We start from the raw sequence: 16,077 nt of genomic DNA on the forward strand, positions 1-16,077 counted from the left end.
GGTCAGTGCTTCTCACTCTCACTCTGGCCCTTTCCACCTCCGTGTGGATGCACAGCAGCTGTTTGCACACCTGTCCAGCCTTGTCCCCTCGGCCAGTTCTCAAGGGTTCCAGCACAGCGGGGCTCCGATCGATGTGCCCAGCTCCCCACTGGCAAATATTTGGGTTTGCTTTTTAATTAAAGTAGCAGGGGCCGTGGTGCGCTGAACGCTCGTGCACGGCTGTCCTTCGTGCTTGGGCCTATGTTCTCTCGGGATGAATCCCTGAAAGTGGAATTTGGGGTGTGGGGAGGGGGATGGGCGCAAAGGCAGCCGGGCTCCCTGACCGCAATCGTTTCCAAGGCGCAAAGGCCTTGATGGAGGAGCTCGTCCAACCGCTGGCTTGTCCCTGCCACCCCCAAAGACAAAGCCGCGTCCCCAGAACAAACCGCTGCTTACAGGTAAGTAGGTTTCAACCTCGTTGATGGGCCAAATTTGCTATTGGACCAGGCAGCCGCCCTCCGGCTATGGTCAAATGCATCACAGACATAAACACAAATTCAATAAAGCCCAAGGCTCGCCATCTGCTTTTCAAAGAGGAAGCTGTAGAAATGAGCAGGTCCCCACGCCCGGGGGCCTCTGACATTCACGTGGTAAGAACGGGACAGCGATCTGCCCAGCGATCTGCCCACCCTGATTCAATTTTCCCGCAACTGATCAAGTTAGGGAGAGACGCGTCCAGTAGCGCACCGGAGGCGGGGGCTGGGGGGCGCGGAGGTGAATTAAAACGGCACAGATCTGCCGCACGCAGGTGAGGGTGTGGCGGGAGCTGGAGGACAGGCGGGTGGGGCGTCTTTCTGGAGGCACTTGGTCGGCATCTGGAGCAACAGGTTGTCTCGGAAGGGCTGAGTGTCTGAGTGTCACACTGCAGAAAGCTTGCGACCCCCGTCCCCGGACAGCAGGAGTGGGACATCTGTCACCGTGTGGTCACTGCTAAGGCCTCTAGATCCATCCCAGAGCCTTGGAGGACCACATCTCGCCAAGTCCTTTGCATCAGTCTCCTGGTGGTTTGCTGTCCCTGACAACATCTCAGCACGGAGGCCGGTCTTTTAAAAACCGAGTCGTCAGGGTGCCTGGGTAGCTCAGGGGGTTGAGCCTCTGCCTTCGGCTCAGGTCATGATCTCAGGGTCCTGGGATCGAGTCCCGCATCGGGCTCTCTGCTCCGCGGGGAGCCTGCTTCCCCCTCTCTCTCTGCCTGCCTCTCTGCCTACTTGTGATCTCTCTCTGTGTCAATTAAATAAATAAATAATCTTAGAAAAGAAAAGAAAAACCGAGTCGTCAACTGACACGAAGGGGCAGTGGAACCCCGGGGAGGCCAGCATCTCCGTCGGGGAGCAGAGGAACATCCCTCGCTCGGAGGAAGGCCCCAGGAGTCACCGATGAGTTGTGTGGTTTTTGCGTCTTGGTTATTCTCCATTGTGCCGTCTAAGAATGCCGGGCAGACCCCCATTTTAGTCTCAGCCTGACGATATCCTCTGCGGAAAAGAGACGCCGTGTGCTTTGGGGGCTGGCCTGCATGCGGGACCCGCGGCGCCTCCCCGGCTCCGGCCAGGGGCCCGCTGGGCGTGCGGGGCCAACACGCTCTCCACAGGCTGATTAATAGTAGTCGGGGGCCTTCGGTCGCACGAGGAGCTAAACATGCCCCCCCAGCCCTACTAAGGGTCAGAAAAATGTTTTTAAAAGAAAAAAATTTCGAAAAATAAATAAAAGAAAAAAATCTAGATAAAATTAGTTTGAACAAAGGAGTCTTTGATTCAGGGGATCAGAATTCTGTAGGAATCACAGAAAGATACCAAAAAAAAAAAAAAAAAATCGGAGGGAACCACGTTCCACAAGATGCCCAGATTGGGCAGTTGCCGGCACAGCTGGAGCGCCCCCCATCAGGAGTCGGGGAGGTGGGACACAGGGGTGGGATGGGGGCGACGGGCTGCGTGCTCCCTGCCCACCGGCGTGGACGGCAGGGAGCCCCCGAGTCCCCGGATTAAAGCAGAGGGTGGTCACCATAGAAGGACAGTGACCAGGAAACCACAGACCGCGGTGAAGCGAGGGACCCCCAGTCCGAGGGAGCAGTTCCCCGCCCGCCTTGCCTGGGTGCGCGGACCTCCCGGGCTTCCATCAGAGGCTTCAAGACAGACGCAGCAGCGGCAGCGAGATCCGCGGGGAAGCTAACGCCGGACCAGGCGGTGGCCCACGCGACCGAGCACGCGAGGCAAGCAGCCCCGCGGAAGAGACCCGCCGCCTCCGAGACAGAACCCCTGACGCCCAGGGGAGCAAACCGATTGAGTCAACAGAAGGAGAATTTAAAATACGCGTAATTACTACCTTTAGAGAGATAAGAGGGGTTATCAGATCCATGAAGCAAGCATGGGCTTTTATATAAAAGAACTAATTAGAGATCTTGGAATTTAAAATAGATGGGCTGGAAGCGGAAAGGAGACATCTGAGGAGCAAATGGGCTGGAGACCAGGCCAGGTGCCGCGCCAGGAACTCGTCCTAAAGGGCAAAGTCACGGAAAGACGAGGCAGAAGTCGGGACCTTGGGGACGGCGCCAGACGCCCCTCGGCCATCTGATAGATGTTCCCCAAGTGACACATTGAGGACAGAGGGGAGAAGCGGGCCACAGAAAGACGCAGAGCCGCAGAGAGATGCCCACGTTCCACTCCAAGAACCCGCCAGACCCAGACCAATGAACCAGGCCCGATCCAGACGCGCAGCCCGTTTCCAGGTGGGCGGGAGCGGAGCGAAGGTTCCCGTGTTCCCGGAGAGAGCCTGGCGCAGGCGCCCCGAGCCGCGGTGAGGAAGGCAGGGACGCACCCGGGGAGGCGTGGGAGCGGGTCCCTGTCCCTTCTCCTACGGGCGGCACCAGGCGGCAGAAGACGCAGTTTCCTCCTTCCACATTCGGAGAGAGGATGTCACCCAACCCGGCCTCCCAAGCCCAGCGTTCTGGTTTGAGAACTAAAGAAGTCAGACGTTCAAGGACTGGGGGATGTTACCACCACCCTTTCTGGCAGCGTTACGTCCAACGACTCGATCTGACAACACAGACATCTTCACCCGAGGAAGAGGAGGGCAGGACGCAGGAATCGATGGGGAGATAAAATCGAACAGAACTCGGAGCGAAGTCTGCGTGGTTTTGTTGTTATCAGCACCTCTCCTTGTCGTTGTGTTAGGACAGGGTTCAAACACGAGAAACATGCAGAGAGTGAGATTACAAAGACTCGTGTGCCCACCGCTCAGACCGCCTGTGTGACTGTTGGGCTACGTTTGCTTTGCTTTTATAAAATTAACACCCATCCCAGGTTCGGTTAAGCCGCCTGACCTCCCCTCACATCAAAGCCATTTCTCAGCACATAGCTAATTGGGTTAAAGTAATAGGCACAAAAATATTGATTTTTTTTAAAGTGTTCATTTTGTAACCGGCCACCTTGTTAGACTCGTAATTGTCTTGATAAATCTCCGCTGGATTCGCTTGAATTTACAAAGTGGAATTTTCCGCTTGTCAGGGAATCGTCACAGCGCGGCATCTCCTGGCGCGGTGTCTGTGTCTTGTATTTCTGTCCCGCGTTCTCGCCAGCCCTCCTGGCCTCGGGGACGCAACTGTGTGGAGACCAGGGACAGGCAGCTTCGGTGTTTTCCCAGGCTTCCCAGCACGTAGGACCCCTGCTGCTGACCCACGTCCACACCCTTCCGCAGGTTAGCAAGACTCTCTCCTTTCCTTTTCAATCAGCAAGAGCCTCTGACTATGTTCGCCGCCCTCCAGCCTCTACTCAGGTTATCCCAAGCTTTCCCTGCCTTTCTGAGAAGGCAGAGCTGTGCTTCTCAAACCTTCAGGCCTCGAGATCCCTTTATGCTCCTAAAAATTTCTGAAGACCGTAACAGCCTACATGAAGAACATAGGTTTCCAAGTTTTACTGCGGGATAAAAAGGAAAACCTACGTAAGCGAAGATAAAACCGTGTCCTCCTGGTGGGAGCTGTCTTGTTGCAAAGACGAAGCTCTAGCATATTGATTCTAATAAACGGAGATAGACTGTACAGTCAAGGGCGTGTCACGGCAGAACTGGCCGCGTTTTGTTTCCCTTCCTAGTAGTGAACGCAGTAACTCTGTACCTTAACAGAGATGCTGTCTGATTTCCACACATGCTTTCCGTACGATAGCTCATTTACTTTTTATACCAACCCTTGGAGCAGTATTGGTGTCATTATGACCCCATTTTACAGCGGAAGAAGCCGAAGCCCAGAGAAGTCAAGCGACTTCTCCAAAGGCACACAGCGGGCAGCAGCAGACCTGGGGCTTGGACGAGGCTGTTTGGTCCGAGCACCCTGGCCGCTCTTGCTCCATTTCTCCGGATGTAGGGTTTCTTCCAGCCGATCTGCAGTTCAATCCAGGCTTAATTAGGGCTCCTACAGGGCTCCCAACCTCACAGGTTGATTATACAGAGGAGAAAAACCGTGAAGCAGAGTAAGAGGATATCAACAAGCCTCCACGGAACTGTGGCTCCGTGGTCCTGTGAAAGTTGCACGTGTCGTGTGCCGGCGAACACACAGGCGCGGGGGTCGTAGGGCAATAGAGGCTCCGGGACCAGACCCCTGCGTGTCTGGATGGACGCAATTTCTGCTTCAGTAGGGAATCGGTGACACCTGGCTCTTTGTGCATCAAAACAAAACACAAACGAGACCAGGTAAACTTCTAGCTCATATCCACGAAAATCTTATGTGGGTTAAAAACCAAACACCAGCTCAGAATGGCTCAAACGGTAAGGAAAATGCCGTTTACTTTCACGAGCCTCCCAGCAAGCCTAGCAGACAGCGCCCGGGAGAGCTGGCGGCCTCACCTCCATGGCAGACCCTGAACCCGGGGGAAAACGAACACCCGCCTGGGAGGAGAGAGTTGTGTCCCGTCAGGCAGGTGCGGGATTCCTGTCCTGAGCGTGTAAGGAGCGTGTGCACATCGGCGTGGGGCCCGAGGACTCGAGAATGGAGAAGCGGGCAGGTGATCGGAGCAGACGTGTGGAAGGTTCTCAACCTCACCGTCAGGCTGACGCTAAGTCAGCCAGCGTGAGAGCGCTTTCTGCCGACAAGTAGGAAGAAACAGCCCGGATTACTGACACCCCGTATTGGTGAGGATGTGAGAGACAGGCCCTGTCCAGCACGGCGGAGGGGAGGGCACATCCGGCAGGGGCCCTGGGACGAGAATGCTTGAGGAAGCCTCAGAAAGCAGTTTGTGAGAAGTGGGCAGTGAGAAAGGGGTAGAGGAGCTGGTGTGTGGCACGGACAGACACAACGCCGCCTGGCACTGGCCCTAGAGTGAAGGAGCCACAGCCCTGAGGACGCCCCACCTCTCTCCCCATCTGGGCCGCGCCAGCCGGGAAGCGGCAAAGCAGTGCCCCATGAAAAGCCCCCACCACCCGCCTCTGACACACAGCCCTCGGGCCCCCCTTAAAAAAAAAAAAAGATTTTATTTATTGTTTTGACGGAGAGAGACAGTAAGAGAGGGAACACAAGCAGAGGGAGTGGGAGAGGGAGAAGCAGGCTTCCCACCGAGCAGAGAACCCAGGTAGGATTTGATCCCAGGACCCTGGGATCATGACCTGAGCCGAAGGCAGACGCGTAAGGACTGAGCCACCCAGGTGCCCGGCTCAAGCCCCTTGTAAGAGCCACGCGTCACCACATGCGGGGGCAGGGGGTCCTCAACCCCACGTTTCAGGGGAAGAAAGCACAGTTCGCCCGAGCAGCCCCGGAGAAGGCTCCCTGTGGAGGGACGGGAAATGTAAATCTCTCAAACATGAGTCTCTCGAAAAGTTGCCTATGGGGAACGCTAGCCATGGGTCTCCTGGTCTCTTGGCGGTGTGAATACCCCAGCTTCTCACCAAAACAAACCAGAGCAAGGTATGCCTGGGTGGCTCAGTCAGTTAAGCGTCTGCCTTCCGCTCGGGCCATGCTCTCAGGGTCCTGGGACCGAGTCCTGTGTCGGGCTCCTGCTCAGTGGGGAGCCTGCTTCTCCCTCTCCTCTATCTCTGTCTCTCTCTCTCTCTCAAATAAATAAGTAAAATCTTAAAACAAAACAAAAAACAGAGCAAAAGGAAAATGGTGCAGCGGGAGAGGCCAGGCCGGCTCCGGAGAAGGGCAGATGCACTCGTGTGTGATGACAGTTTCATAATGAGGACAGTGGTCCAGGCCCTTTCCCCACCCAGGAGCCACACTGCACCCTCAGCTGTGGGGAGGGGTCCGGTTTGGGGTGCCAGGGGTCAACGACAAGACCAGGGACGGTGGTGGAGGGCGCGTGGAGGGCGGGGTTTGCGGCCGGGGCCTCCCCTTCCTGCCACGGTTCCGGCTGCGATTCGCAGAGCCGATCAGTGGCCTGGCGACTGGCCAGGTCTGGGGCAGAGCCTCCACCGGCCCGGTTCGGAGGCCCACGCTGACGTGTCTCCAGATGTTCTCCCCAGAGCCTCGAGCGCAGCAGAGTGTTGCCAAGGGAAAGACAAGAATGCCGCGCCCTCTCCGGAGCCCGGGGGTGAGGGAGGCCCGCCAGGCAGGGCTGTGGCGTCCCCGGGGCGGCCAGTGGGAAGCGGCCACGAGCAGGGGCCACAGGAACATGCCAGCACCCCACCCCCGGCTCCATCAGAGCTAAGGAGGCCATCTCGCCGAGGCCCCCATCCACCCCCCGCCCCGGGAAGGAGGAAGCCCCCAGGACCAGGACCCCGGACACCAGCACCGAGGCTCCAGTCCAGAAGAGACGGGGGATTTGGTGCTCGGCACAGCGTTTGCTGCGAGGATGGCCGCATCCGTGCTGGTAGGGCCCAGCCCAGCCTAGGCAAGCCGAGGCTCCCCTCGCCCTCACCCGGGGTGGTTCGCGGATCTGTGCAGCTCAGAGCCACGCCCGGAGAAACTGAGCCTCAAAGGCAGCTGAGTGGAGGGGGGGCACTCACCCACCCCAGGAGCAGGGCCAGGATCTGGCCCGGTCCCTCCCGCCTCTAAGCCCTTGTCTCTCCGTGGCCCTGCCCCACTGCAGTGCAGAGCTTGGCGGTATGACCACCACCAGATTTGCATCCTTAGGTCCAAGTTTGGGACCAGCCCAGACTGAGGGCTGAGCCTGGGAGCGGGCCTGGAGGAGGCGGCAGCAGACGCATTAGAACATTGGTTCCGAGAGGGCAGGGCTGGGCCTGGGGAGGGATGGTGGGCCGGGCCAGCGCGGAGAGCTGAGGTTGCCCCCCGTCTGGGGAACCACGGGGAGCAGTCTGGCTGCTTCCTGATGCGCCGGGGCCCTGGGACGTGTGTAGGACAGATTCAGGGGCACAGAAGCTCTGCTGAGGGGTCTCATGCTGGGCCAAGAGTCCCCAGAGCTAATGGACTCAGACGGGCTCTGCCCCTTCTTCCTGGGAGGCCCCGGGACGGGGACAGGGGGCTCTGGGCACGAGTCATCCCTGAGTTGCTCAGGACCTCTGTAGCCTGGCTGGTCACTTGCACTTCCTCATCAGTCCAGCGTGAACAGTCTCAGGGGCCAGTGGTCCCCAGCGGGGGTGTGAGGAGCGGAGGGACAGTGTGCTTCTGGTCACCCTGTGTCAGGGGTGCAGAAAATCCAGGACCAGCGCGGAGCCTCCGGCTCCTGCCTTCCCACCGAGGCTGGCGCTGGGAGACAGTGGAGAACTGAAAAGGCAAAACTCTGTCCTCATGGCTCTTCCAGCCCGGAGCAGATGGACAGGGGACGAGGCAGCCCACGGCTGAGACCGTGCCTGGAATCAGGACCACGAACAGTGTGCACAGGGGCTGGATGGAGAGGGGCGAGGCGGGGGCTCCTGAGGATGAATTCATCCTCCGCGCTCCTCTGGGAGGTTACGAGAGGGCCGTGGGCATCTCCAGGGCATGTTACTGTGTAGGGACCCTATGTGAGGCTCCTGAGCCTCCCCAGGCCACCCAGACACGGGGGTGGGGGGCAGCCAGGCGTGGGCAGGAGGGCGCCTCGGCATCCCACACCTCACCCTGCCCCTTTTGACTGCAGAGCACCGGCTTAGTCCCTGCCCTTGGTCTGTTGTGCTCATTCTGCTTCCCCACCTTAACCCGATGGCTCCCCCCTCTTCCTCTGCTCCCACAGCCTCCCTCCTCCTGGCCCCCAGTCCAAACCTGTCACTGTCAGTCATGGCAGCAGGGACTGGTGGCAGGGATGGGTCTGATAAGACAGCGATGGCCAAGCCCTTGTTTTCGATCTTTGTGCCCCAGAGACAGTCAAGTGCTCTAGGGCCCTGGGTGGCATGACTGCCGTGGCCCCTCAGAGACTGTCCCACGGGAAGGCCCTGCTCTCCCCACCTCCCATGACACTGTATCGGCACGTGTGACGTCTGCCCACGTCACATCACCTTCGCCCTTCTGTTCAAATGAGCAGCATTCTGCCTCCTCCAGAAGCCTGTGCTAACAGAAGCAGACAGGTTATGGGGAGATCGCTTTAATTTTAGGATCCCACAGTCCAAATAGGCAATGTCTTATTTTTATCTCCTGTTTTTCAGCAGGAGAGACTCAGGGCTGCATGGCACCCCACATGTCAACCGTGTGTAGTACTGTCCCGGGGCCCATGCCACCCGACCCAGGGAGCCCCGTCTCCTCAGCCCTCGGAAACCTCGCCCACTCCGAGCTCCCCGCTGCGGGGCCTCCAGCTCCGTCTCCGCACCCACAGTGCGCCGCACGTGAATGAATGAACGAGTCCGGGCACGCGCTGCCTGGATTTGCTCAAGCTGTGGCGAGTGGGCTGGGAAGCGAAGATGAGATCAGCAGAGCTCTTGGGAACGCTCCTCGGGAGAAACATTCCCAGAAATGGAGGAGACGGAAGACTCTCCCGTAGCCCCTGCCTCACGCCCCACCCTCGGCAGGACGTGTCACGATGAACTGTGATTCACCCAAGGAGCCCCGGGGGACCTCTGACTGCTGGCGCCCCCTCGCCTGCATCCATCATCCTCGCAGATTCCTAAAGAATGAGCTATCAAGCTCGCTGTCACAACGTTGTACAATGTTGCAGTAATTGAAAACCACCAGTAATTTCTGTTCAAACAGACAGGCTGTCTTTTCAAACCAAAGCAATGGAAACACCGCGCACGCCGTGTGCGCCCGAGCCCCCACTGGCACCCCCAGCCGGCCCGTTCCCGTCCCCCTGCAGGCCCGGTGTCTAACCCTCACCCTCTTGCCCTCTCCTGCTTGCCTTGTTATCCTCCCCGTCACACCCAAGAGACGCCCAGCCCAAAGCCCTTGATCCGGACCCTGCGTGTACCTTGCCTCGCCAACATCACCAAATAATCACAATGTCATGGCGTTGCTCAGCTCCCCTCACCGCCTCCCCCCAAAAATCTACTCTCTAAATGGGCTTGGCCTGGATGGATATTTTGGAATTGGGTGGACACAGGTTCAGTGACATAAGTGACACAGAGCCCATTCGATCAACGGCATAACCCCTCAGGAGGGCCAGGAGTGCGGACGGGGAAAAGAAAACAATTCAAAGACCAAACAAAGGTTCATTTAGTAATTGCCCAAAGGCACCAGCAATTTCCAGAACTACGTGCTGGTGGAAACAGCAGCCACTTGGGTCATTTGGCCCAGTGCCTATTTGGGGACAGAAGAACTTGGAAGACTCCACATGGGGCCCCCTTTGGTGGCCTGAGAGCCGCTGGGCAGATGAAATGGGGGCCGGGCAGTGGGGCGCCCCCGCTGAGCTGCCATCAGCCACCCTTCTGAAACCTCAGGGACTTCCTAGACCGGAGGGGTCCCCTGGGGGCCAGCTCAGCCAGCTCGTCTGCTATGAGCGGACAGCCAGCTGCTGCTTGGACACGTCTAGCGATGGTGAACTCACTCCCTCGTGAGGATTCCCAGAAAGGGAATTGGAACAGCTCTGGGCCATTCTTCATATCCGGGCCGAATCATGACGCCTCAAGAACTTGGCTCCCCTGAGTCTCCACCAGATGAGACTCAGGTCAGAAGCAGCAGCTGCATGCATACCCTTTTCCTCCAAGAACGTAATTTCCTCCGTCTGAGTTGACACGTGACCATCTTCCGTGTGCGGCTATGATGAGAAGCCCCCGCACCTGCAGTCACCGGCATGATTTACTCCTAGACGTCAAGTCAGGGAGTGCGGAGCCCCGGAGAGAAACGGGCATTGGCCCTCACGGCCCCTCCCCTACAAGCTATCCACCCTGGCCCCCCAAGAAAGTGGATGGACACAAAGGTCTTGTCTTTAGAGCACAGGGATGATCATACAAAGCCCCATTTGGCCCCAATGGAAAATGAACCCTTGTAAACAGCCACACGTGTTCAAATGGGTCGGGGCTTTTTAACCAACTCGGCCATCTGTTGGATCTGAGTGTTGTCCATGGAGCTCTGTGCTGGGGAAAGATTCTGGTGATGGGGCCATGGTAGCCGCCATCGACAGAAGTTGCCATGCAACAGAAAGCATATGGTAGTGGAAGGAGCACCGGGGAGGGGGCGGGGTGGCACGGAGCCCTTCCTCCCACCCCCAGGACTGTTTTTGGCCAACCTGAAAGAACTATGTGTAGCTCAAATCCTATTGTTGCCAGCACCAGGAGAACTGGCTGTTTAAGGAATCCTGACAGTGGATTGTTTCCATCAAGTCAGACCAGTGACTCCTCACTTTCCCCCCATTTTTATTTTTGGAAACAGGGTTTTTCCTTAAACCAGGCCATGGTTCAGTCACACGAAGAGTGAGTTTGGTGGTGACCTTGGAACATCGTTCTCCAAAGGAAATCCGTTCAATGCAGCCACCCCCTTGTCGCCCGTGGGACGAGTGGTTAGCTACTTCATGCCTCGGTGACCACCGGTAAAGTGAGGGTAAGAAGGCTACCTAATTTATATGTTGTGTTTTCCATCCTGGATTAAGTAAAACGGGCTCCAATGGCATCATCACAAGCCCCCGGAGCCCACCTCTGCAGAGCATGGGAAAGAAATCAGTGCCTCATGGGGTCAGGAGCTCCGGAGGTCTCTAGCCACCCAGACCACAGCTGGGGAATTCTGCGGCGTGTGCATGGAAAGCAGACGTGGGAAGAGGGGCACTGGAGCTGGTTGGTAAAGAGGATTTGGCAGTGATGCTCCTTTTAAAATTCTTGACACACGTTTGCCAGGATCTAAGCAGTCCTGAAATCAAAAAAAAAAAAAAAAAGTGGCTCGGTTGTCATAATCGGGATTTTGACAGAAAATGTCAATTTAAAGGATTTCTAAGCTGACTCCTAGGGCATCGATTGGCTGGCTGGTTTGCATCTCTCACATTCTCCCCCCCTCCCAGCCTCCTTATATGGGATTTCCATTAATGTTCCCATATTTTTTCCTAGGTTGGGGAGAACATCAAAAATCCGGAAGGAGGGTGTAAGGAGCACGTGTTTGAGATTTAGTCTAGCCCCGCTCTGGTCTGCAGCTCTCCAGCCTCCGATCTTCGCCGCAGAGTGAGGGCACTACCAGTGTCTGTCTCACTGGATTGTTGAGAAGATTTAAATGAGACAGTGCAGGCAACGCGTTCAGCCTTGTGTCTGGGACGTACTGAGCCCATGATGAGGGATGTTTATCATGAAATTAGTGCCTGGTGGAAGCAGGTACTGCACACAGTTAATTAGTGAATCAAGCACAGCCACTGATCCCTTAGGAAATGAGGCAGGTGACGTTTAATTATCCCGCTTGGTAGGGACAGAGGTACTCACGCGGGTAGACGCCAGCTCTTTCCATTAGTTAAGTGGAATGAGGTCCTGCCCGCTTTGCTATAAGGAAACTCTCCAGAGTCAGGATGGCTTGAACAGCTTTGGGAAGCTGAGCAGTCACCACGCCCAGGGGACCTGACAGGGTGAGGAGGCAGGCCGGACATGTGTTGGTCTGTAAGGACTCACCCTTTCGGTCCTGGGGTGTGACTCTGAGCAAGTTGCTTCCCCTTCTCTCCTGAGCCCATCTATAAGGTGGGAATGAACTCCAGGCTGGTCACTTGATCCCCTCTACATGTCTTCACTATTCTCATCTCGAGAATGGGAGTGAAGTCACAAGTTCTTCCTACCAGGATACAGCTTCTTACAAAGAACTTCAGAGTCAAAAAAGCAAATATTCTACTCTGTTTTCAATGTGCCAGGCATGGTTCTTAAAGCTTCACATACTCTAATATTTCATTCCAGACCTCGTCCAGCTCAGGGCCCTGTGGCTTCAGCCTCCCCTTGAGTATCTACCTGCAGGGGCCGAGGTCACTCACTGCCTCTTGGAGACTTCTTTTGGGTGGGGGGGACCTCGTGTCAGGAAGGAACCGGCCCTGTCTGTTCTCCGTCAACGTGCAGCCATTGCTCCCAACTCTGTGCTTTGTGGTCCCAAGGAAGGCATCTGCTCCCTTTCTCTACGGACGCCCTGAGAGGTCCAAAGGCAGCTAGCAGACCCTAACCGCACCAGCCCAGAGTGGGACAAGCACTGTCCTTTCTCCCCCTGGCCGGGTGGTTGTTCACCAGGAATCGGAAACAAACCATGGTAAAGGCCAGCGTTTGCTGCGCACTCACTGTGTGTCAGGCCCCTGGACGTCCCTGCGCTGCATTCTCAGACCACCCTTACAGGCACCTGCATGGCTCGTTTCAAAGATGAGAACCAGAAAGAGACTCTCCCTCCCCGGGGAAGAACTTGCCCCAAGGTCGCACTGTGGGGTAAGCAGCAGCAGCTTCAGCCTGACTCCCAACCCCAGCGCTGTGGAAACGGGGAGTGCCGGAAAGCGGGCGAAGAGCAACGGGAGCCCCCGCAGGGCGCGGGGCGGGGGCCGGGGTGCCCCCCGGGCCGGCGGGAGGTCTCAGGGCCTCGGCCGGCCTCGGGCCCCAGGCAGATGAGCCGTCAGCACCGGGGACAGCTCCCGAACGGCTCCCCGCCGCCCCCGACGGCGGCGCGCGCGGGGCCGGCGGCGCGCTCCCCGCCGGCTCGGGCGCGCGCCCTCGCGCCAGCACGCGCCCCGCGCCGGGGACTGGGAGGGAGCCGCGCGTGCCGCTCGCAGGGAGCCAGCCTGCGCGTCCCGAGCCGCGGCCGCCGCCGGAGCTGGCAGGGGGCTCCCGCCCCGGCACGCAGTCGTCTCCCGCGGGCCTCCGGGCCTCCCCAGCGCCAGTCTCGCCCGCCCGGCCCCGGCAGGCGCCGCAGCCCGTGGCCTGGGCAGGAGCGGCCGCCGGTAGCTGCGCCCTGCCCGGGACGGACGCCGGACCGCCCCGTCACGTGCGCCCAAGTCCTCGGCCGGCCGGGGCAGCGCCGTTCCCATGGTTCAAGGTAAGGGCCGAGCGGTCGCGGGGCGCGGGGGCCCAGGACGCCAAGGACGCAGGCAGGGAAGCCCCGACTGGGTGCCCACCTCGGCTGGAACACCCCCCGCAGCCTGCCCGCAGCCTGGAGCCAGGCCCCTGCCCCACGCAGCAGCCCCGCCACACCACCTGTCCCGTCTCCCTCCGCCCTGGCGGCGCGCCCCCGGGGAGGTGGCTGTGGACCATGAGCGGGGACCCAGGTGGGCAGCGAGGGCCCGAGGGAGGCGGGGGACCCACTGTGCCAAGGGACGCCTGGGCTCTGTCTTGGCCTGGCCACAAAGGAAATCGGGGAGAGAAAGTTTCCGAGAGGAGCCTGGCCTCCATTCTCTCTGTTGCCGGGAACTAAGACCTTTCATTTGCTGAGGCTTTGCCTTCTACCAGACACCTGCTGGGCACCCGACCTGCGAGTAATCGTTCATGCAATTCACCCAACACCCGTGAGAAAGGGGCATTGGCCCTATTTGACAGATGGGAAAACTGAGGCTCAGGGAAATCTGGTCCCTTGTCCAAGGTCACACAGCCAGTAAATGGTAGAGCTGACCTGAAACCCCCATCGTCTGTCACTGCCACTGGCCTCACACGCACCTTTGCCTGTTTGAAATCTCAGCTGCATGGGGGAGAGGAGTCTCAGACTGGCGTTTGCGTTTTCCTAGCCAGGAATAAAAAGACCTTCCAAACCCCAAAGACCCAAGAGAGATTGCCTGTCCACCCTCCCGGCTCTGCCACCTCTTCGCACCCAGTGTCCAGTGCTCCCAAAGCCAAGGGCCACGTGGCCACTAATGGTCCTGCCAGGGTACATCTCGTGCCAGCGCCCATGACTCGGTGACAAGAACCTCAAAGGTCAAGTTCACTGACCCTTCTCGAGGATAAGGGAGTGTTCCAGAGGCCTTAGCCCCCGCGTGCCCTGTTTTCACATTCCTCAGGACGCTGGACCTCTGGAGAGCCCAAGGGGACGATCTGCCAGCCTTCCCCCAGCATTCCTCTCAGCTCACACCAGGACAGGCTCTCAGTTGGGGCGGGGGGAGGAGGGCGTTTCCAGACATCATGAGAACCTCCAACCCCAGAAATTTCCCACTTGCTAGGACAGCCTCCATCCCCCTCTGCCAGCGGCACTGAGGATAGAACCCAGGTGACCAGAGCTCTTCTTCCCAAAGCAGGTGGTGCCGGCCCTCCCTGGGCCCAGGGGAGGGGCTGACTTTAGCCTTTTGTGCACTTACCACAAGCTTCCTCGGGAGCTCGGGCGCCGGGAACTTGTGACGAATTCGTCTTGCTGCCGAGGCTGGGGCTCAGGCAACGTGGGGTTTGTTCATTTTTCCATTTGGCAGTGGCTGTGGGGCGCCTGCATGACAGGGTGAAAAAAAACAGGGTGATCCTTGCGCCCTGGGTCCTCCTGACTTCTGGTCTGCCTGCCACTTGAGTTTCCAGTGGGGCTCACTGGTCGGGACTTACTTGGAAGGCTTGGAATTGGCCTCCTGAATGGTTTGGGGGTCTGGAAGGGACCTGCAGGCCCTCTCAGCCTCCGTGCCCAGGGGTGCAGGGGGATGGGTGCGTGGGGAGCTCTGGGGAGCATCGGCTGGTCTTTCTAGAGCTCACTGTCACTCTCTGCCGAGAGCCTGGCCTGCAGAAGTGTCGCAGCTTCTCCAGCCTGGCCTTTCCAGGGGAGAGAGGAGGGCGCCTACCACAGAGCCCCTCCCAGCCTCCGAGGCTTCAAGTTCCCAGACACGCATTGCTTACGGCAGCACAATCGTCAAACATGAGTAAGGACACTCGGGGAAAAGGGTGGGCACAGCCGGAGGAGCCAAGACCGATCTGCCCAGTTCTATCCATCTTTCCAGATGACCTTGGACAAGTCACTCTCCCTCACAGTCTCAGCTGTGAAATGACGGAGTGGCTTGTGTTATGACCCTGATGGGCCATTACCACTCTGTTCTTCAGAGCCCCGGACCAAGCGGTAAGGCTGGGAGGAGCTGTAGTATCGAGGGAGCTCAGAGGGTCCTGAACTCTCGGGGCCAAGCTGAGTCCGAGGCCCCCACTCCAGTGATCCCCCCAGCCTTGCCTGTTTGGGCGCCGGCTCTAAATCACTGAGTGCTGGTGCTGGTGCTGGGGGAGCCATATGGCCCGGCCGGCCGGAGGCTACACAGCAGGGACCCTCCTCCCACAGGGAGGCCTCCAGGCCTGCTCTACAGAGTGAAGGCAGCGAGATCCCGTGAGACATAATGACGGAGGGATAACTCAGGAGGGGTGAGGGAGCAGGCGGGGCTGCGGGAGAGAATTATGACCTGTCTGTCGATTGCGTCTGACTCCGGGCAAGAGGCAAGGCCCAGTGGCCACAGGGCCCCTGTCCTGTCCTCCCGGGAGCTCCCAGCCCTGCCACTGTCTCCCCAGTAAGCAAGTCTGTGTCTGTCCGTCAGTAAGAGGCACTTTGTTTGGGGAGGGGTGGAGAGCGAATTCGGGGCTATCTTGGGCAGGTCGCTCAGCCTCCTCAGGTGCAGAACTGAGGGTCCCCTGGGTTCCCCCGCAGCGCACGGTGGCCACGGAGAAACTGGGCCTGCCCGAGGTGTTGGGTGCCCCGAGCCTCTTCTCACAGTCTGCTCCGCGGAGGCCAGGGCGGCCGGGGCTTCTCAGCCTGGCTCTGCTCTCCTCCTGGCACTGGCATTCCTTGCAGTGTCTCGATCCCTTTGGATTTGCTCCAAAGGGGATTTGACAAGCCCAGCCCTCCCGTGTTGGCCGACTCCTCTCCCTCCACAGGCTCCTGGCTGC

The sequence above is a fragment of the Martes martes genome, assembly GCF_963455335.1.
Source record: "Martes martes genome assembly, chromosome: 12".
In the NCBI taxonomy this organism is placed as follows: domain Eukaryota; kingdom Metazoa; phylum Chordata; class Mammalia; order Carnivora; family Mustelidae; genus Martes; species Martes martes.